Source organism: Crocodylus porosus, unplaced genomic scaffold (genome assembly GCF_001723895.1).
Source record: "Crocodylus porosus isolate Cpor-Errol unplaced genomic scaffold, CroPor_comp1, whole genome shotgun sequence".
Classification (NCBI taxonomy): domain Eukaryota; kingdom Metazoa; phylum Chordata; order Crocodylia; family Crocodylidae; genus Crocodylus; species Crocodylus porosus.
The window spans coordinates 197,790,915-197,814,275 of NW_017728886.1; the positions used below are offsets into that span (position 1 = coordinate 197,790,915).

Consider the following 23,361-nt stretch of genomic DNA (forward strand, 5'->3'; position numbering starts at 1 on the left):
GGTTGCAACCTCCTTGCTACCAGCTGGATTGCCCAGCCAGCTGCAACACCTGCCCTCCACTCCCGTGGAACCCTCCACTGCCCCACCAGTCTGAGCTCACTAGCCATGCCTGATGCCTCTGCTGCAGCTGTGCAGTCCTCATCCAGGTCTGGCAGGTATACAGGCTTGGAGCCACATGCTGTTGCAGGTGACAGCAGGTCATAGCCAGGCAGCAGCCCCCACTGCTAGACTGCTGAGGTGGGTAGAAGGTGCAGGGAACTCTCAGTTAGGGCTGGTTTGGCTAGCCCCAGAAGCTCCTGTGTATTTGTATCTTCCATATTAATGTGGGCCTTAAGGCCCACCCAGCTAACTAATAGCCCCTTTGTGGGGCTAAAGGGTGAAAGATGCAACTAATTTCTTGGGACAACAAAAGCAAAAACAGGATAGAAGTGACATGGAGGTAAAAGGGTCAAAATGTGAAAATAAGTTCTCCAGGGGGGAACACCGAGCAGAGGCCCCCAGGCTGTACCCATGGTCCTCAAAGGCATCCAAGGAGCCAGTGGATGTTGCCCGCTGGTGCTCTGCCTCTAAATGTGCTTGGACAAGTGAAAGGCAAGTGGCTCTACAATCTCCAGGAACCTTCCCCCTTCCCAGCCAGAGCCTCATTCCTGGTCAAGTACAGGACCCACTTGGCCAGGGCCAGGAGGAGGCTGCCCAGGAAGTCCCAGGACTTGGTGGGGCCACGGATGGAATGAACAAAAACAAAAAGGTGGGGGGGTAAAATTCAATCAGAACCTTAGAAAGAGGTTCTGGAGGTAGAGGTGGAGGGACTGCAGCCTGGTGCACTCAAGCATCATGTGTGCCAGGGTGTCCCTCTGCTTGCAGAAGGGGCAGGAGACTGTGAGGTCTGTGAAGCTCGCCACATACATGCCTGTGGTGATGGCTTCATGGAAAAGCCACCAGCTGAGGTCTCTAGTGGCTCATGGGATGAGGGTGGCATACAGACGCAGCCACTGGGGTGCCCCAGCCATGCCCTCACTGAGCAGGTCCCGCCACTTGGTGTCTGGGTGGGACCCGAGGGTGTCATGATGTGTCTGGGTGCAGCACATGAGCCCCAGACACTCCTGGGAGTAAGTAGCCCTGAGCTGCTTGCCAGGGCAGCTTTTTATACTGCTGGGGTCAGCACAGGGAGGATTTTTATACTGCCCAGAGCAGGTTTTTATACTTCTGGGGCCAGCACAGGGCCAGCACAGGCCCCAGGCTCTAGCTCCCCCTGGCTGCAGATCTGGGAGGAGCTGGGCAGGGTCATTTTGCCCTAAGTGGCACAACTTGCCACATGCCAAAATGCATGTCTGGGCCCGTGCACTGAGGCAAAAATCTCTAGCACAAATTTGTACCGCTCCTACTTGAGCTGCTACAAGTGTACATGCCTACATGTGTGGACGTGCCCCCTGTCAGTACACAGCACTCTGCGAGGTCTGTATCTTAAGAACAGATTGACTTTTATTAGTAGATGTTTAGGATTGTGAATCCAAAAAAGATGACAAAGAGGGTAGGGAAATACATATTGCCTGAGCGAGAGACTAACATTAGAGGGATGGGAGTGAGAAGGGGAACACAACTAGGTTATGGGAGATGCAATGTTAGTCAACTAAGCCCGGGGGTGGGGGGAAAGGGGAAGGGGAGGGAGGGGGTTCGTGACACTGAGAGAGAAAGAAGATAGATGCACACAAAGCCGTTACAATGGTCCACAATGGTGGAAGAAGTGGTTTGAAGAAAGTGCCTCAGTCCATATAGAGTCTCATCGTGGGGGTCCTCTTTGCATGGAGAGGGGTTGTCCATTGCTGAAGAATACTCTCAGAGTGAAGGTCCATCTGGTGTGGGGGGGGGGGAGGTTCATATTTGACAATTAGCTGAGCATGTATATATATGGACAAGTTTCTTGTACTATTTTATACTAGTTTAATTGTACTGGCAACATTGGAGTTGTTTCTCATTTACACTGGAATAAGTGAGAGTGAAATCAAGTCTAAGTTTCTTAAATTGTCTAGTCAGAATTGGATCCTGTAAGGTTCTAAGACTCACAAGAGTCCTAAATCTCTCATCTGGTACTGACTTCCTACAATCCTTTGCCCTATTCTTGGCTTAACACATGCATTTTCCAGTGAAATGAATTGCTGCTCATGATCTCTTGAATGTGGCTAATCCGTTACCTTACTTAAGCTAAAATTGTTCAGAACCTCTGGGAGAACGTAGGGTTTTTTTCTGAGAGAATTACCTTATAAAAATAGTTTCCTGTTCTTGATTATGCACTTCACTGTCACACCATCAACCCCAGATATTCCATTTCCTCATTGTGAATGAAACTGATCCTCTGTTAGTAAAGTAAAGGTATAGTATCAGTAGCAATAGTTTTATTTATAAAGCAATATTTATTCATCAAGGCACTGTAAAACATAACCTTAACATTAAGCAGATATGAGCAAACAAGGGTATCCATTTTTTAAAGAGAGGGAACAAGGGAAAAAGGGGGTTTGAAAGGCAATGTAATAACTGTAGGACAAAATTGAACATTTTAAAATCACCTTTAAAATACAAGGGTTGATGTCATTTTTCAAAAGAAGAAAAGAAGGATATTAGCTTTAGATATTGAGACAGCAATATCCATTCAGGTTACATTTCAAAGTCATCTTGTAAGCAGTGTAACAAATATGGATAAGTTATCAAAATGAGTCAAACTCTATCCTGAGAAAATTAATGAGTTCTAGTATCTTGTATCTGAATCAATAGCCAAGTCAATTCAAGAAATGTCATATACAAAATGAATGTAGCACATATTCTACCACCTTCAGACCCCAAATGGGTTTTCCTTTCCAACTTGACTCATAGCTCATCTGGTTTCAAAACTACTATCTTGTCAACCTGATTTTCTTAAATAAAGGTATGTTTATATAGCAAGATAGACCTTGTTCCAACTAACCTTGTGGGGTATCAGATTAGACTTTCACTTATCTCATGGCCTACATGAAGCCAGGACAAGAACAGTAATATTATTTAATAAAAAATAATTTCTTGTTTTGTGGGCAGCTAAAATAATTCAGCACAACAATATCTAATGACAATATCTCCTCCAGCAACAATATCCTCTAAGCTATTTCCTTAAGGTAGCCTGCAGTGCCATGACAGTTGTCTGTGGGTAGGATATTCAGATCAATTCAGAGTAGTAAAGAGGAGGTTTGGGTCTAAACTTGCTTCATCATTAACTCCAGAAATTGTATGTTGTATGAGCTGATTTGATTCCATAATAATTTGATGTGATTAAACAAAAGCTTATTTCCTTTATTTTACTTATTGAACAACATGCTTAATTTCTAATCATAAATTAAATATATTATCTGTGACAGAGATAAGCCCTTGAACTCGTTCAGGCTTATGATTAATTTCTCCAACAAGCACAGAAAATATTCTGTGGTAAATAGATGACACTAGAGCCTACTTTTGTACTGCTAAACTACTCGGATTGCTCTGAGTAGTACTCTGATTGCTAGTTATGAGTTCCTCTGGTAAGTTACATCAGCAAGACCAAAACCGGGAGCAGTCTCATACTTTATTCTGTCCCATTAAATGTAATGTGTTTTGGTTAGAATACGGCAGCCATATTTGGCTATGTATTTGCTTTACATATTCATTACTTTACACAGCCAGCAGAAATACCAGCCTTAATCCTACATGGAGAATGAACGTTTAAATATAGAGAAATGTTAAGTAATAAAAAACTGAAATTGACACCTTAATGGAAGTCAATCTTGTAGCATAGAAGGTTTCAGCAAGAACATGCAGAACATGAATGTTTGAAAGGCAACAGGAAGCCAAAGACAATTATTTCAAGATAAATAGCATGTACAAAACACTAATTATAAGATGTAGTGCTACCCTTGTCTAGATTTACATGTGGTCTTGAAAACAATTATGTATCCAAATATTTTAGAAAAGGAAATGTTTTCAGAGAAGTTTTTCTTATAAGCGATCTAGAGCCTCTGCCTTCAATCTAGCTGCAAAGGCTCTAAGACCAGCCTTTCTCATGGTGATTCAGTGTCTCAGTGAAAATGGAATCAGAATAGCCCAAAAACAACTGAGTGGATAAATGGGGGGAGCTTCTGATCCTTTCAGAACCTTCACTTCATTTATAAAAAATCATGAAAGACATGGAAGGAAGGAGAAAGTGATTTTTTTACTTTTTCTTCAGAGAGTTTCACTTATATCTTAAGGGTGAATTTTCTAAATATTTCTCTAACCAATCAGCAACATTCAAAACTAAAGGTGTTGCAATCAGAAGGCCACATTCCCCATAGTCAGTCCTGCTAGAGTAAGTAAGGATCAGAATAGGGCTCTTGAATTACAGGTATTTAGTCTTAATGTTAAAACCGTTTCCTTCTGACAAAGTCCACTTTTCTTCATTCTTGTCTTATAATGTTTTCTATATGTCATACTATTGCCAACTGTATCAGCATGTATAGTGTTGCCTTGGACTAGTTACAGGCTCTGTAATTCCCTTTCTCTACAGTTTCAAATCAGCAAATCTCAAAAGGTTATATCTACCAGGATCTATAACTGACATTTTAAAAACACTGACCTATATCAGTGCTCCAGGTAGCAATTAAACAGTGTCCATTAAACATTTTGGTTAACAGTTTCCAAGAATTATATATATACAGTTATTTATTTCTTTTTCTGCTTTCAACACTAAATTGATATAACTGAAGGGCTGCAATATGTTTTCTAAGTACTTCTGGAATCGTGCCAAATCTTTAACTGTTGGTTTTGATGTGGGCTTAGTGTTTTGAGAGGAAAACCTCATTTGCCACACAACAGTGGGTGCATCTACACAAGATGTTTACTGTGGAGTAGACTCATTAGCTCCGCAGTGAATGTGTTGGCATCTATACCTTCAGAGCTATTAGGTTGGAGTAAACTAATAAACTCCACAGCAGGGTAGCACTTGTAAGTACAAGTGCTAACCTGCTGTGGAGTTTTTTACTCCATAGCAGTGTATGTGTAGATGCTGATGTGGCTGGCTGGGGCACGAGGAGGCTTCAGTGTAAGGGGTGCCTGTAAGTTAGCCCCACACTAGAGCACTCTTGTGCCATAGCCAGCCCCTCCACAGCATATTGAGCAGGGTCAGAACAACCCCAGGCTGACAGGCTGACTTTTCCCCTGTCCTGGTCCCCTGCCAGCTGGGGCTACTCTGACCCAGCCAGATGTGCTACAGTCCTAGGTTCATGTGTAGAAGTGGTGCCCAGGAGCAACAAATGTGAGTTTATTGCATCCCATTAATATGCATGTGTAGATGCACCCAGAGGGGTGGAACTGCAGTAAATCGTCTTTCTCAGCCTAAGAATACACTGCATGTCGTTAGGAGAGTAAATGTTAAGATTTTTACCAAACCCACTAGGAATAACTATTTCAAACATTCAGCTGTCTTGTTCAGCATGCATGGTTATAAATTACTGAAGTCTAATTTTTCAAACTGATTAGTCCCTGCCTCCAGAAGCACATCTGTAAACACACAGTGTTCCTTTCATTCCAATGGAAACCAAACAAAAACATTGTATTTCACATTGCACACAAAATATTACAGAACTTAAAATTGTGAAGGCCAATAGAATGGTATGGCTTGATTATTAAAGTCAGTCTGTAATATAATGCTGACATAAATCCTTAATTCGAGACCTGTGGAACAGACTGCAGTTCTTCCCTTTTTCAAATAATCTAAGTTCCATATAGAATCATAGGAAAGTAAGGCTTTCCTATGAGGTTGATTAGAAGAGATCTCAAGAGGTCATCTAGCCCAGCTTGCTAGTCAAGGCAGGATCACACCTGACTAAATTATCCCAGCTAAGTGTTTGCCCAACCTACACTTGAAAATTTTCAAAGATGGACATTCCTCGGCTTCTCTAGGCCGCCCATTCCAAAGCTTGGCCACCCTCACAGTCAGAAATTCCTGCTAATATCTAACCTAAATTTCCTCTGCTTCAGCTTGAAGCCTTCACTCCTAGTCCTGCCCCCTATGGCTACAGGGAAAAGCCCATCTCCATCCTCTCAGTAATTACCCTGCAGGCATTTGAAGACTGTTATCAAATCCCCACTCAGTCTTCTTTCCTTCAGATTCAAGAACCCTAATTCTTTTAGACTTTCCTCACAAATCTTGCTTCCTGGGCCCCTAATAATTTTGTTGCTCTGCACTGGACTCTTTCCATATCTATCTTGAAGTATTAGGCTCAAGAACTAACACAGTACTCCAGGTGAAGCCTCCCCAGTGCTGAGTAGAGTGGAAGAAACACTTCCCTTAATTTCCAAGTTACAGTCCTTTTATACTGTTGGCCTATTTTACAACAAAAGTACATTGTTGGCTCATACTCAGTTTATGGTCCACTGTAATTCCCAGATCCTTCTCTGCATTACTGCTGCCTAGTCAGTTATTCCCCAGTTTGTATTTGTGCATGCCATTATTATATTACAAGTGCAGAACTTTTCACTTGCCCTTGTTGAATCTTTTCTGACTGATTGCAGACCATCTTTCCAATCTATCCATGTCATTCTAAATCATAATCTTGCCCCTTGGGGTGAGTGCAACTCCACCCAAATTGAAGTAGTCAGAAAATTTGGGGAGTGTACACTAAATTCCATCATTCAAATCATTAATGAAGATATTGAACATTACCGGACCCAGGAGATACCCTTGTAGAACTCTGCTTGATGTATCCTCACAACTAAACATTGAGCCATTGAGGACTACTCATTGGGTGTGTCTACTGCATCAAATACTAAATCAATGTGCAGTAACTGGTACCACTGCACAATAGTATCGGTACACAGGTTTTTACAGACACTAACTGTGCAGCAGCTTAATACTACTGTGCAGTAGCATATTACTATGGGTTTTGCCCGGCACAGTACTATGTAATGTTATTAGGCTACTCCATGGTTAACGTCTCATATAGACATGCCCATTGGGCAAAATGATCCAGCCAGTTGTAGATCCACCTTATAGTACTTTCATCTAGTCTGAATTTCCTTAGCTTGTTAATGAGAATATTGTGAGACACACTGCACACATCTACATTTGCTATTAATTTGAAGTAGGCTTACTGTGCAGTAAAAATATTGTGCTGTTAGCCTACTGGGCAGAATGGTCCATCTTGAGAGCAGATTTTCTCCCAATGGAAGTAGCCCTGTACAGGGCTGCCCTCATTCTGCTCTGCCCCCCTGCAGCAGCAGGGGGAGTGCTAGCTTGGGGTCTGGCAAGGCACATGGGGTGGTCCCGGTGGGTGTAGGGCCAGGAGAGCTTTGCGAGGGGACCTGACATGCATCAGACTGGAAGAAAGCTGCCCCTGTAGCCAGCAAAGCTCTCCTGGCTTTGTGCTCATCCAGACGTACAGCTGCCAACAAGTTCCCCACCAGGCCAGCAGAGGGTTGCTGGGAGCTGTCTGGGGTGTGGGGCAGCCGTGGTCAAACGTCCTGCTTAGTTGGGGCAGGGGGCTCACCAGCAGCTGCCTTCTTTGGCATGGAGACTGCTGCTTTTGGGAGGGCAGGGCAAGGCAGGGGGCAGGGAATCCATCTCTTGCCTGTCCCCTGAAGCAGCTGGTTCTGTGCAGTGTGGAGCTGGCTGCTCTGGGGGATAGATTCCCAGCTTCCGCTTGCTCACCAGGACATCCAGCTCCATGCAAAAAGCCAGGACAGGAGATACAGAGCTTTCCATTGCTGGTGCTGATTGTCTCCCAACTTCTGGGGGGAACCAGCGATCTGACCAGTGCTAGGACTGGGAACAGATTGCTCCCTGACCCCTGCAGTCCCCTACTGGGTAGGTTGACCTTCACCTTTACATTCTTAAACAATTTATCACTGTTTATGAGTAGAAAGTTAAGAAGAACATCCTGTCTTGTTGGTCTGTCTTCCATGTATACCAAAAATTTATCCCCAACACAGTCCAAAAATTCATTGGGCTGTATGTGTGCTGTTGTGTTTCTTTTCCAGCAGGTGTCCTGATAATTAAAGTTCCCCATGAGAACAAGCTTCTGCAATTTGGAAGCTTCTATCAGTTGCTTAAAGAAGGCCTCACCCACTTCCTCCTCCTGGTTTGGTGGCCTGTAGCAGACACCCACCATTACATCCCCCACTGCTCTCTCCTGTGACCTTTATGTAGAGACTTTCAAGAGGCCTACTTCCCACTTTGTATTACACCTCAGAACATGTGTACATTGACTCTCTTTCTATATAGAGATATTTTTATACTATGGCAGAAAGCATGGGGAACAAATAGGAAAAATTGATGTCCTAGAACAATCAAAGAATTATGTAATTGGAATTATAGAGCTGGGATGCAATAATTCACAAAACTGGAGTACAGCCATAGGTGGATATACCTTGTTCAAGGAGGATAGGAAGGGGGAAAGCGGAAGAGGCTCTACTATATATTTATATATCAGGGCCAGGTCTATGCTGGGTTCTTCCCTGTGGGGGGGCTGAGCTGGGGGTGGGTGGCAGAGGTACTGGCAGGGGAGGCTATGGGGTGGGCTACGGCCACCCCAAAATTCCTCCTAGCCACCCTTCCCAGTACCGCTGCCCATCCTACCCCACCCCGAGTGCAGACCTGGCTCAGCCTACCCACTGGTCTTGAGCCTACAGTGAGTAGCCTGGCCTCATCCCATGCAGAAATCCAGGGGGGGCACATGACCATCATGCTTCCCCTTGTGGTGTGTGCTGCAGCAGGGAGCCTCCCCCCTTCCCTACCCTCCTCTGTCCCCTAGACAAGCCACCTGTTGCCCCACCCCACTACTGCAGTCGCATTCATTGCCTTGGCTGGGCAGCATCTGCTCCTACCCCACTCCCTCCCTCAACTTGGGGGCCTTGATCTCTCCCCTCCCATCCCCCCCGATTTACTGGCTGGACACTGCTCTCCAAACTGCTAGGCTGCATTTCTGTAAATTGGCTATCAGATCGGTATCAGCTGATATGGCTGTCAGCCAAGAAAATCTTTTATCGGTGCACCCCTAATCTATCTATTGATCGATATAAAGGAGGCTCTACCATATATATAGCTATATATATAGAGAGAGATATATCTATATAGATATATCTACATATCTATCTATACCTATATATAGTCAAGTCTCTTCTTTTTCCTGCTTTCTATCTTCCTTGAACAAGCTATATTTATCCATGGCTGTGTGGCGGGCCAGTAGCGGGTGCTCCTGTGTTAAGCTACCCACCTCACTACGCCCAACCACCTTCCAGATTCCGAGTGCCTCCCTCGAGGTGCCTTGCGTCTGGCTGACCCCCTTCCTGGAGCACACTTGCTAACCTGGGGGTAACATAAGCTGCCACCACCCTGAGAAGGGACTCTCTCAGCCCTGTGTCCTTGGGGAAACACAGGCCTAATAGTCCTATGGGTACTCGACCCAGTACAGGCACTTGGGGCACTTCCCCAAGTCGGGGGCCAAAAAGGAAAGTCCCTCTTAGGGGCCTCTTAGGCATAATTTAGACCCACCCCTCAATAAGTCTCCTACACTGGTCTCAAAGGAGAACTTCTTTGATTACAGGGGTAAGGTGAAAATAGGGTATAAGATCGAGCAATATCATAGACATCCCACAGAGCAAAACAGTCTGGCTGAGGTAGCCTTTTGATCATGCATCTGAGCTACTGCCAGCTAGATACCTAACCAGATTTTGAGTAGCTTACTCACAAGCATCATCCAGAGGCTGTTGGAGATCCCCTCTGGAGGCAGGCTGTTCCTCGCCCATGAGTTATGGGGGAGAGAGCCAGTTTCAGATGGTAAACTCCTTTCTAAGTCTGAGTCCCCCGCATGGCTGCTGCCCCCTCCTCCTGGGCAGTCTTAACTTATATAGCCCCTGTGACCTCATTCAGCTGGTCCAGTGGAGGCCAGCTCCAGTTGGCTGTCGGCCAACCAATTTGTAATACATCACTAGTTGCTGGGCAGACTCTAGCCCACCAGGTAGAAGGCCCTCACCCAGGTAGCTGATACCAGTCACATAGGCAGAGGGAGCAGGTTTCCTAAAGAGATAGGGTAAGGGTGTGTCTCCTCTGTTGGGCCCATCCTAATCAAATTGTCACAGCACAGAGATTTTGGGGAGAAACAAAGGTGGCTTCCTGCCACAGGCTGTACTCCACTTGTGTGAATTTTTGCATCCCAACTCCATAATCCCAATTATATCATATTTCTTTGATTGTACTAGGACATCCATTTTTTTCCTGTTTGTTCCTCTGCTTCCTACCATAGTATATAAACTATAAACATTTCAGGTATCTCGCTGCCCTGTCTTTTCCCTGAAAAAATTGCTAAGGCTTATGCTATTACTTTTCCTTACTAAGTTACTATCCATGTCCCCAGGCTTTTTAATTACTTCTGGGCTTTTGTCCCCATCCTCTGGTGAACCTAGTTTAAAAGCTTCTTTACTAAGTTAACAAGCCTGTATGTTAAGACACTTTCCATGACTTCATCAGGTATCCCATAGCTCTTCCTAGCAATCCATCTTCTTGAAATACCACCCTATGATTGAAGAAGCTAAAGCGCTGCTAGTGATACCATCTAAACAACCATGTGCTGATCTCCAGAGTGTACCTGCTCTGAGCTGGGACTCGTTCATAAATTGGAAGGATTGATAACACCACCTGGGCCTCCATCCCCTTCATCCTTGTGCCCAGAGCCATGTAGTCACTTTTTATCTACTTGAGGTCACCCCTGGCAGTATCATTAGTGGTCACATGGATGGGCAGCAGGGAATAGTGGTCAGAGGGCCAGCTGAGTCTTGGCAACCTTTCCATAATGTCTTGGATATGGGATTCTGGCAGGCAGCACATCACCTGAGCCAGCAGGTTATGCCACCAGATGAATGCCTCTGTACTCTTCGGTGGGAGTCCCCAACCATGACCACTCATTACTTCCTCTTGGTAGCCTCAATTCTGAGAGACTACCTAACATCCTTCACAACTAAAAAGGGTCAGAAAACATACATTAAAAATTATATCAAACCAGCCATACAGTGCTGATGTACATGAATTGATCATCTGGCTCATCATTTTAAAGTGTTTTTGTTCAAGATCCAGGCCCAGAATGACAAAAGTGTCAAAATAAAGTGTTTGTAAAGGGTTTCAGTTATATATTTTATCCAGAGAGGAATCTTTAGATACACTATAAATAGTTCAGTAGATTGTGATTGAAATCCTATCAATATTGTTTGAAGAAACAACATAATTTTCATAATCCATTAGCTTCTGTTAACATATCGAAGACAGCAATCTATACTCCCTTCCTGTATTACCAATCAATACCCAATGTCTTGACAATCCACCTATGTAAGTAAGTCTAAGTGGGAAGAGTCTGGAAAAAAGTATTGTGAGAAGCATGTGACAACATGTTTGTAAAGCTCACATGCTCTTCAAAGATCTTGCTGTGATTTAGGGATGGGCTATCTAGAGCACAACATTCGTCCCACAGTAAGGCAGTAATGTATGTTTTATATACTCAGAACACAGGGAAGCAAGTTGTAACAAATGCTATTGATATATAATTCTATAACACTACTTTTTTATAGTAAAGAGCTAATACTTAGAACTAACCGAACCATCTGCTAAATAAATTTATGGAAATGCTTCTTTAATTTCCAATTACATGCCTCTGTTTTCAGAGGCAGAGTTTGTAAGATTAAAATTGTCTCCATTTTATAGTGTGAAACTGCAGGCTGTTCATTTTAATATAGAGTAATCTCTGGCAATTTGCCTTTGGGATAATTTGCCTGGTTTAATGTGCCATTGTTCTGATTCCCTTGGGTATGCCCCCTGCCGTCCTCATTATCAACTCCTGATAATTGGTCACCTCTGGATAATTATTACTTTATCTGTATTCCCTTTGGGCTGCTGAATTATCCAGGGTTCACAGTATTGCTTTTGATTACAATGTTTTAGCAGATGTGGTAGAGTTGTATAGAATGTTGAGTGCAGTGGAACAATTTTTTTATGGAGAAAACAAGAACCTGAAATTAAAATATGGATAGTAGCAATATCTCTGGCACAATCTGTATAAATTAACTGCTTGGCCATCTGCAATCTACAGTCACATTACCAGCTTGTCCTGAGCTTCCCAGATTGTTACATTTCTGTGGCTGCTGTAGGGCAGGATTTAAAAGCTCATGGGAGTCAATGGCTGTCTTTGACTCAGTGGACTTTGGATAAGACCCAAAACTAATAATTTAGTAAAAGCTATCTTCCATTCCTCTTGTTGCTTCCAAGAAAATAACAATGGATTTTTTTCCCTTTGGAAGAAAGTTTTATTTCCCACCAGTCTATTTAATGTCAAGAATTTGAAATTAGTAAATTAGTTTTTTTCCACAGCAATTTATTTTTTAATTGAAGAACGCTCTTTCCTCAACATCAACATTTTTTCCTTAAACATTATATTTGGAGGAATTATTATATTTTTGTTTTAGATTTAATAGATATTTAACTCCACATTTTTCTTTTATGAGCCATTAGAAATAAACTTTGGACTACCCATTTTTTGGATGGTTGGTTTCCTGTGTCACTGCTGATGTGTGGATCTCAAAGCACTATACCAGTCTTTTATGAGGTACTCTACTCCTGTTCATTTTGCTGAAAAATATTATAGCATCAAATAAATATTTACTTCAGTAAATTATAAGGTTCAACCACATATACTAATTAGTCACTGGGAGAAATTAAGTAATAACAGTAAATATAAGAAAATAAAGCATAAACTGTATAAATGGACAGACATACCGATTAAGCCTCATATATAATTGTAATAATTTTCTTTTTTATTTGCAGATGCGGGATATTTTGGATATTTGAACTCAGCTCTTGTATTCAGCATAAATGGATGTAGTTTCCAATTTAAACACTCCCTATTCAAGATTTGAGATTCTAGCTGAATTTTTTGAGATGGCCTCTACTGTTTTCTATTGAAAAAGTTGTTTTGGAACAGAATGGCAGGTCTATTGTTCTACTAGTTCTTTTTTTGTTGTTGTTATTTCTAATGTAATGAAAGCAAAAGATATCAGCTGAAGGAAGTTTCATGTACAGGCAGCCTTCACCATTCACATAGTCTGTATTCATGAATGCAGTGCCCCCGGTGGCTGGGGGGGGGAGGGCACAGCTCCAGTGGCAATGGCAGAAGTGCAGTGGTGGGAGCCTAGCCGTGGCAGTGGCAGTCCAGCAGCAGTAAGCACAGAGCTCCGGAGGAGTTCCTGTAAGTATATAAAGTGTATTTAAAATGTGGGTTTGACATTCACAAATATTTGAAACCATGAATGCCAAACCTGTGAATAGCAAGGGTTTCCTGTACTTATATCAGGATGAATCTGGCCCATTCTCTTTGTTGCTAAATGTTTGGGAGGATCAAGAGATGCCCTGGCTTTTTTTTGTTGCTTCTAATGACACAATATAAAAAGCCAAGTCCATCTATAAAAATACAACTGACCTGAATGCAATATGTATATATAATCATGTTTTTACAGTTAAAGGAACCACATTTCTCACTTCATATTAGAGAGCTGGCAACACACAAATGTTAAAGGTCAAATCATTAGTTGTTTAAGACAAGTTGAATACCACAAACTGTGTACAAAAACAAAAAAACTTACACTCTACTTTGAAAAATCACAGAATCATAGATAAGTAGGGCTGGATGGGACCTCTGGAGGTCATCTAGTCCAAACCCTCACTGAAGGCAGGATCATCCCTATCCAAACTGTCCCATACATGTCCTAGTCTAACCTGTTTTTAAAACTACACAATCCCATTGCACAACTCATCATCATCAGTCTTTTGCAGTTGAGGATGATTGTCTTCCATGACTATTTTATCCATGGGTCTGAAGATAGCTGATGAGGCTTATCCAGTATCAACAGATTCTGTTGCAGCTTTTTTTGCAGGTATGTGTTTCTGTGTGAGGTGAGTGGCTCTGAGTTCTTGATTCTTTCTGCAACATGCTGTGCTCCTGCTTTTCCATCTCCTGTTATCATTGTAAGGTCTCAGAGTTCTGAGATCCTTCCAGCATATTCTTCCTTCATTTGTGGTGCTGCTGGGCAATAGTCTCCCATTGGCTGATGTCAATGTTGCATTTTTTTTCAAGTTGGCCTTGAAAACATTGAAACAAAGACCCTGGGGCTCTCTGTTACTTTAAGGGAAGCAGCAGTGTACCCAAGGAACACTGCAGGCCAGGCAGGGCACCACAGCTGCAGGTCACTGGGATAATAGGTTAATGGAGTAATTAGCAGTCATCTGCCAGCAGTCTGCTGACCGGATATAGGCAGGGCCCTGGAAGTTGATAAGCCCAAGGCTGAGGTAGGGGTAGGCTTGGGGGTTTTCTCTCTGGCAGCCATAGGGGAAAGAGCTCCTGTCCAAGAGAGCCACTCAGGAATGTTTGCCGCCTGCTTTGCTACCTGCAGGAACAGTGAAGCCCAGGACACTGTAATAATGAGCAAAGGCCTACACTGTTAAAGGCGCAGGGGGCAATTTCCAGTGTTATTTATGTTATGGCCCAGGGGCTTGTGTTTATGCTGTGCTGAGTATTGGCTACCAGAGAGGGGCACAGACACACAGAGGCCAGGGACTTGGTGCCAGAGAAGGTGCAGCCACATGGGAGCCTGGGGCCTGGCAGACAGGGTCCAGGGGCCTGGTGATGGAAAGGACAAATGAGAGCTAATGCCTCAGAGCCAAGTCTGATTTAGTGGGACCAGGTTTAGAAGGCCTAGCTAGATTGAAGGGGCAGAGGCTGAGGGGACTGAAGTGCCAACAAAGGCAACAACATCCTTGTAACACCCACAAGGCATGGGGTATGGTAAAAAGGATGGTTTGGAGCCACACGCTTAGCCCTTAAGGCTTTGGGTACCTGGCCAGGAGCAGTTGATTAGAGGCCTAGCCAAGAGCCTGGGACTATAGAGGCCCAGCCAAGGGCCTAGGGGATCAGTGAGGACCAGTAGGTTGCTGGACCCTAGCAGGAGTTCAGTGGAACCAGCGCTAAGGTCTGTGGGCAGCCTCTCTATTTATCATTATTCCATCAAGGCATGACAGGCAAGATGGGAAAGTGCCCTAGGGGATGAGTGGGACACAGTCATGGAGTCCCCAGGGGGCATTGTGGCCACCCTTGGGACCCTGACATGTTACAGACATCCTTGGAGTGCTTTCCCTGCCCTCCTCTTGAGCATATGCCTTAACTGAGCTGGGAGAAAAAATCTTGCTTCAGGAGTCTGGAGTCAGACATCTGGATGATGTGGCTGGCTCAGCTCAATCGATCTTGGGTGATCATCACCTTGATGCTTATGGTATTTTCTTGCAAGAGAACTCTAATGTTGGTCTGTCTGTCTTGCCACTGTTTTTGAAGGATCTTCTGCAGTCAGTGTTGATAGTACTCCTCTAGTGGCTTAAGATGTCCCCTGCATATTGTCCTTGACTCAGCTCTGAACAGTAAGGTGTGGATCACGACAGCTTGATAAACCATGACCTTGGTTTTGGAGCTGATGTTGTGATCTTCAAATACACATTTCCTCAGGTGTCCAAAGGCTGTACTTGCACCTTTGAGGTAGTGCTGGATTTCTGCATCAGTGTCAGCCTTCTGTGAGAGATGGCTTCTGACGTACAGAAATCCTCAACATTGTTTAGGGTCTAACCACGAATTTGAATTACCAGAGCTGGGGACTGCTCATTAAGAGCTTGTTGATGGAGGACCTTCATCTTCTGAATGTTAAACATCAGTCCCATTTTCTTTCATGCCTTGTAAAGATGTTGACATTTGCCTGAAGGTCTGCTTCTGAGTGACTACACACTTACAGCATCATCAGCATATGGGAGCTTGGTGATTGACATCAGGGTAGTCTTGGTTTTGGTTCAAAGTCAGTGGGAATTAAACAACTTACTGTCCATTTTATAGTTTAGCTCCACTCTGACTGGAAGTGTGTTGGTGGTCAGATCACAGTAATGAATATTGAAGAGTGCTGGACTGATAACACAGCCTTGCTTAACTTATCTTAACCTCAGAGGGATCTGTGATAGATCCATTATTGAGAACCAATGCTCATATACCATTATGGAGCAGGCAAAAAATGGTGATCAGTGGGCATCCATACTTCAGAAGCCATACTCCACAGCATTTCTCAGTTGACAGAGTCAAAGGCTTTCATTGGGTTAAAGAAGGCCATGTAGAGAGATTTATATTGTTCCTGACATCTTTTCTGCAGCTGGCAAGCAGTGAAGATTATGTCAGTTGCACCTCTTGATGCCCTAAACCCACACTGATATTTTGGAAGCAACTATTCAGCAAGTGGAAGGATAATGTTCAGTAGGGTTTTTGCAATGACCTTCTCTGTGGTGGATAGCAACGCAATCCCTCTGTAATGACCAGACTTGTCACCTTTCCTGAAGATTGTCAGTCATGGAGTCCCTGAGGTCATCTGGGATTCCATCATCATTCCATAGCCTTAAGGTGAGTGCATGGAGGTTGTAATGCGAGCTCTTCTTGCCCCTGCTTGAAAATTTCATTAGCAATTTCATCAGCTCCAGGTGCCTTATCATTCTTTATCTGCTTGATGGGTTTCCTATCTTCATCAAGACCTGGGGGGATTCCAAGATCATCTCTGATGGGGTGTTGTGAGATGGAGTTGAGAATACGCTTGTCAACAACAGATTCACAACTACAAGGCTTATTGCCCAAAGGCACCAAAAGCATTATACCCTGTAACAGGTAAAGCAGGAGGACAATGGCTGTCAGTGTCCAGCTGCTACAAGGTCTGTTACATGCCCACAGCACATACCAATCTGACCATGGGGTGAAATTCATTCCTGGTTTTAAATGTTTATTAGACTAGATTATGCCTCTTTCTAGAAATTACCACAATTGAAAATTGAGAAGAAGACTTTCAGAGAGGACTTGTTTCCCACAGGTCTTCTCAAAACTTGGATCCCATTGCTGTTGTGATCTACTAAGACTCCCAGATCCTTCTCTGTAGTGCTGCCATCCAACCAGATGTCATCCCTTTTGTATTTGTATCTTTGATTATTCCTTCTAAGGTATAGCACCTTGCATTTGTCAGCATTGCATTTTATCTTGTTAGCTCCAGTCCAGCTTTCCATTATTCTTGCCCAAAATTGCTGATGTGCTTGACAGGGCTTTGAACTAAGATCGCCAGGGGATGGACAGACAATCACTAATACAAGCCCTGGAAATGACAACCACAGACTCAGCAGGTCAGGTAACACAAATGAATTCACTCCTACTCCAGCCCAAGGAAGGGACTTTTCTAAGAGGACAGGGAAGCCCAGTGCTTCTGATGGCAGGCTTAGCTGCCTGTACACAAATGCCAAGAGCATGGGGAACAAATAGGAGGAACTGGCCCTTCTGCTAAGCAAAAATGAATACAATGTCATATGGATAACAGGGACCTGGTGGGACTTCACCTATCACTGCCACATGTATTGATGGATATATCTTGTACAGGAGGGATCATGTTGCAAGGAAGGGCAGGGGTGTAGCTCTCTATATGAAGGATCAGTACACTTCCCTACAAGCATGGATTGGCACCCAAGGAGGGTGACTTGAGACCCTCTGGGTTAGAATACGGGGAGAAAGTGGTGAAGGGGATGTAACTGCAGGAGTCTATTATAGACCTCCTAACCAGGAGGAAGAGCTTGGCCATGAATTTACTAGGGAACTGGCCAGAGGCTACACACTCTCGGTGTACGGTCATCATTAGAGACTTCAACCACCCTGACATCTCATGGGAAGAATCTGGTTGGTAACAATGCTTTCTCACTTGCATTGACAAGCTCTATTTGACTCAAGAAGTCTGACAAGAGGTAAGGCACTGCTGGATCTGGTACTGGCCAAAGGGGATGATCTAGTCAGAGACCTGAGGATTGAAGGGAAGCTTGGTGACAGTGACAACGAGTTGACCAGTTGCTCTATCTATCACAAAGCTGGAAAATCAGTCAGCAATGCAGAAAACCTCAACTTTAGGAAAGCTGACTTTCACAAGCTCAGGAGGTTGGCTGTTTAGGCTCTGAGAGACCATGATCTGACAGAGAGGGGAGTACATGATGCTTCTTAAGGAAGTGATCCTAAAAGCACAAGGGAAGTCCATTCTGGCCCATAGGAAAGGTAGCAAAAGGGCTGGGAGACCTCCCTTGGCTCAATAGGGAAGTCATTGACCTCCTGAATCTGAAAAGAGAAGTTTATAAAGGATGGAAGCTAGGAACTACCACTAAGGAGGATTATGTAGCACCTGTAGAGAGTGGACCAGAAAAGCCAAGGCTGAAATTGAACTCAAACTGGCTACGGGAATCAAGGACAATAAAAAAATCTTTCTTCAGAGTTGTGGAAGTCAGAAAAAAACAAAGGCAACATTGGACCCTTGCCGAACCAAATGGGGCAGCTGACAACTGACACACAGAAAAACACTAATCTCCTCAATGATTACTTTGTGTCAGTTTTCCTTCAGCCCAAGGGGATCACCCTGCCTAACAGGATGCAGGACTACCAGAGTAAGGGCAATCATATGGCTATAATTGGTGAAGATGTTGTCAGGGAACAGCTTGAGAGTCTGGACTTCCACAAGTAAGCTGGCCCAGATGGGATGCACCCAAGACTACTAAAAGAGTTGGCTAACATCATAGCACAAGCAATAGAAAGGATATTTGAGAACTCATGGCACTTGGGAGAGGTTCCTGAAGATCAAAAGAGGGCCAATATGTTGTCTATCTTTAAGAAAGGAAGGAAGGAAAATACAGGGAACTACAGGACAATCAGTTTGACATCAATCCCTGGAAAGATCATGGAAAAAATCATCAAAGAAACTACTAACAACAGGCTAATGAAAGGCAACATTCTGAGAGAGAGCCAACATGGCTTCATCACAGGTAAGTCTTGCCTGACCAACTTAATTTTCTTTTATGACCAGGTGATACATCACCTGGATGAAGGAGAAGAGGTTTATGTCATACATTTAGATTTCAAAAAAGCCTTTGACTTAGTTTCCCATGATATCCTCATAGTAAAATTGAGGAACTGCAGCCTCAACAATCTTATGATCCAATGGGGAACTGGCTCCATGGTTGGACCCAGAGAGTGACAGTTGATGGAACCAAGTCAACATGGTGAATGGTGACCAATGGTGTCCCACAGGACTCACTACTTGGATCCATACTTTTTAATATATTCATAAATGATCTGGAGTTGGGTGCCAGAAGCAGACTGGCTAAGTTCACAGATAACACCAAATTATGGGGAAGTGTGGTCACTTTAGAGGATAGGCTGACAGTTCAGTCTGACTTGGACAGGCTCACAAGGTGGGCGGTTCAAAACCTGATGACATTCAACAAGGAGAAATGCAAGGTGCTCCACCTCGGGAGAAAGAACCCACATTGTACTTATAGGCTTAGCAGTGCTACACTTAATAGCACCACGATTGAAAGAGACTTGGGGGTCTTGATCGACAACAAGATGAACATGAGTTACCAATGTGATGCCATAGCCAGCAAAGTAAATAAAACTCTGGCTTGCATCTACCGATGCATCTCAAACAAGTCCCAAGAAGTAATCTTCCTGCTTTACTCAACCTTGGTGAGGCTGCAGCTGGAGTATTGCATCCAATTCTGGGCTCTACACTTTAGAAAGGATGTAGAGAAGCTTGAGAGAGTCCAGAGGAGAGCCATGTGCATGATTAGAGTTCAAGAAAACAGGCCTTATGAGGAAAGGCTGAGAAGCATGGGACTCTTTAGCCTGAAGTAGCGAAGGCTCAGGGGTCACTTGGTGGCAGCCTGTAAGTATATAAGGAATGTGCATCAGGAACTGTGAGAACATCTGTTCATCAGGGTAGCACTAGGGAAGTCAAGGTCTAACAATCACAGACTGCTGGAAGACCATTTTAGACTGGACTTAAGAAAAAAATCTTTACTGTCTGAGCCTCCAGAGTCTGGAATAGACTCCCCCTCAGAAGTGGTACAAGAACTTTAGATACCTTTAAAAATGCTTGGATGCTTATCTTGATGAGGTGATGTGAACCCAGCTGACTTTCTGCCCCTTGGGCAGAGGGATGGACCTAATAATTTTGCGAGGTCCCTTTGAGCCCTAATGTCTATGAAATCTATTAAATCAATGTATTGAGATCTTTTTTAATTCCATTCCTGTCCTCCAACATGTTCACAGTTCTTCCCAGTTTCATGTCATCTGCAAATAGTTGAACAACACTGGACCCAGGACAGACTCTTTTGCAGGGACGGGCAATTATTTTGACTAGAGGGCCACTTACCCAGTTTTGGCAGGCTGTTGAGGGCTGCATGGGTAGCCCTGCCCCTTGACAGGTGCCCCACCCCTTCACAGGTGCCCCACCTCTTGGTCACCATCTTGGGACCAACATCCCAATGTCTTGGGACTAATGTCCCAGGGCCAGCATCTGTGGGCCCCAAAGCAGGGTGCAGGCTGGCAGGGGTCTGTGGAGCTGGGCTGGGCTGCACCAGCAGCAGGCTCCATAGAGCCCCTGCCAGCTGGGACCCTGCGCTCCTTCCACCCTGCTCTGGGCCCCACCAGCACTGGCCCTGGGACACTGGTGTGGGCCCCATGTTCCCACTGGCTCCCTGCCATGAGGCAGGTGAGGGGCCACTTTTCCCCACTCTCAGTACCAGCTTCTTCCCTGCTGGCGAGCAGGGGGTTGAGGCTGTGTGCTGCCCTCCACCTGTACCGTGGGGCTGGTGCCCCACACTGCAGCCACTCGCAGCCTGCCTGGGGCTGCCTGTGCCTGCTCCGGACAGCCCTGCATGGGCTGTGAGCAGCTGCAGCAGGGAGTGCCAGCCATGGGACAGGTGAGTGGCTGCTTTTCCCTGTGCAGGGAAGGAGACCAGGGAAAAGCTGAGTTTTGTGAATCTGAGTGAGACATGTACATTTAACTATAATAACTCCAGGACTAATGAAAGACTGTCTCTTGACTATTTTTGCCTAGTTCATTGTATCTTTAGACTTTACATATAATCTAGGAAATTACTGTACATTCTAATAAATTTATATTTATTTTTGCTTTAAATTATTAAAAAAATTAAATTTGTCATAGAAATTCCAGCTTTAACATAAAATCTGTTTTCATAAAAAATTCAAAACTTGAAACAAAACAGTTTAATCAGCACTAAATATGTACTGTGTATTCTCCCACCCACAAAGCAGCAGTCCAGCTAGCTTCTTAAAGGAAAAGAACTTACTGGGAGAATGGCAGAATATTGGGATAAGGTAAGTAAATACATGGTGCTTCCTTTTGAAGGGAAAAATGGAACTGGAACAGGAATTATATCTTTGTACTACAGAAACAAAGAGAATCAATAGAGTATTAGGAGGGGAGAGATATTTTCTTCTTACATGAGAGAAATATTTCAAAGTTAACTGGTACTATTGCTAATTGGGACGCCTTGTAATATTATGAAAATGGTATTGAGTTAAGGTGTTTTGCTAAGCTCTACAAATATATCTTTTATTAGGCACTAGTACATTAAGGAAACTTTACTAGCCAGTCAAACATCTTGGGGAGAAATCCTGACACTATTGAAATTAATAGCAAAAATCCTATAGACTTCAATAGGGCCAGAGTTTTGCCTGTTAGACTTGAGTAGCGATCATCTAAGAAATTCCACAGTCCTTTGCCCTGGCTAAAGGGAAATTATTGTAATATATGAAAAACTTGAACATCTGGAGCCTCAGTCATGCCCTAGTGCTTTCACTGAATGCTACTACTTAATTTAAGGAGGCAGTCTCTCTTTCTTTCTCTCCCTCCCCACCATACAAAAATAGCCTTGGGATTTTCTTTTTCTTATTATTTTGTACTCGAATTTCTCTATTTTTTAGATTGATTATAAACTCTGACACAGTTTATTTTTCTTACCATGGATGGTAACACATTCAACTTCTTATTTTCACTTGAATTAGAGCCAGCCCAGGACATATGCTTGGCATTAATTCTGCAATCCAATGTCAATAGAAATCATAAATTCTATTAAATTGAGAGTAGTCCATGGTTGAGATTAGATCGCATCTTATTCAGTTGGCTTTATTAGTTATTTATAACTTGGCAAAGAATGAACTGCTGTACTTGCTTGTTGATGGTAGGAGTCTTATTTAAACATAGGACCCTGTAATGGTACGAAGGCATACTCTCCGCATGTCTTTTTAAACTGCAGTTACTATTGATGGTATCTTTTCTTTCATACTTTTATTTCCTAACAATGCCACAGTCATTCTGATTTCAAGTGCTTAGTTTAATCTATTTGCTTCCAGTCTCAGTTCTTTCCTATGTGGGACTTCAGATTTCCTTGAGCAGACTTTTAAGATGTTCCCATATGTGACTCAAAGCCAATATTAGCTACACCCAAAGCTTGTTTTAATTTATTTTATCAGATTTTTCTCCACAAAAAGACAGTGCCTTTCTTATTCTCAGTTATTTTTGCTCCCATTGTGTCAATCTCACTGTCATTCTCAGCTGTCATAATCTTTTTCATTTTTATATAAAAATATATCTTTATAATCTCATCCAGTTATGATTTTTCTTTTCTGTTTCTTTAATTCTTCAAGACTTCCTGCTAGTAAATCACTTTAAGTAAAAATGTCTTTTGCAACTAGAAAGTGGTAGTCAGAAAACCAAAAACTTCAATGTGTGTGCATTGAAGAGAGGGTGGCTATTTAGCACTAAGTACAGATAGTCAAAAACTCAGAGACTGAATTGATTCTATCTTTTCAGGTTAGTCTAAACTGCATAGATTGAACTGAGAAGCAAGAGAACACACATTCACTTCTGATTGTGGAAATCTAGCCACATGCCTGCAGTGGCTCAGGCCAGAAGCTGGGGTGCACTAGACTATGCCTCCCAGCCACTACCAAAGGGAAGGGAGGAGAGAGCCCTTCAGGGATTTCCCCCTCTTCCTGGCTGAGCAGAGGCAGCATGCCCAGGCCTCAAAGAGGGGGATTTAAAACCCCTTCCTGCCTCAGCAAGCCAATCCTAGGCTGGGGTATGGCCATGCTCCCCATTGTCTGCTTGAATGAGAGACAAAACCCCAGGAATGTTTGTCTTCTTCTACCCTTGAGTAGGGAGTAAGGGGTGGCAGAAGTATGGCAGAGGTTTGATCTTCAGGGCAAACCCCAGCTGGGGTCCAGAACCAGGGAGTAGGGTTTAAACCCCCAACCTGCATGGGACCCCAGCTGGGGTTTGCCTGGCAGGGGAAGAGCAGCTCCTGCCTAGCATTTTCCTTGCTCCCTGCCTGATTGGAGGGGTGGGGGGCATGACCAGGTGCTGGCCAGGCCAGCAGATTGAGGCAGAGGA

General features: G+C 43.7%; 1 long non-coding RNA gene across 1 annotated transcript in view; it reads left to right on the forward strand.

The window, feature by feature from the left end:
* LOC109324889 overlaps positions 1-16,781 on the forward strand; it is a 20,852-nt gene extending 4,071 nt beyond the window's left edge. Inside the window, exons 2-3 of the long non-coding RNA XR_002105031.1 lie at positions 7,210-7,213; positions 16,697-16,781. This is a non-coding gene — a long non-coding RNA (uncharacterized LOC109324889). The remainder of the gene's footprint in view (positions 1-7,209; positions 7,214-16,696) is intronic.
* Positions 16,782-23,361: the final 6,580 nt, after the last annotated feature.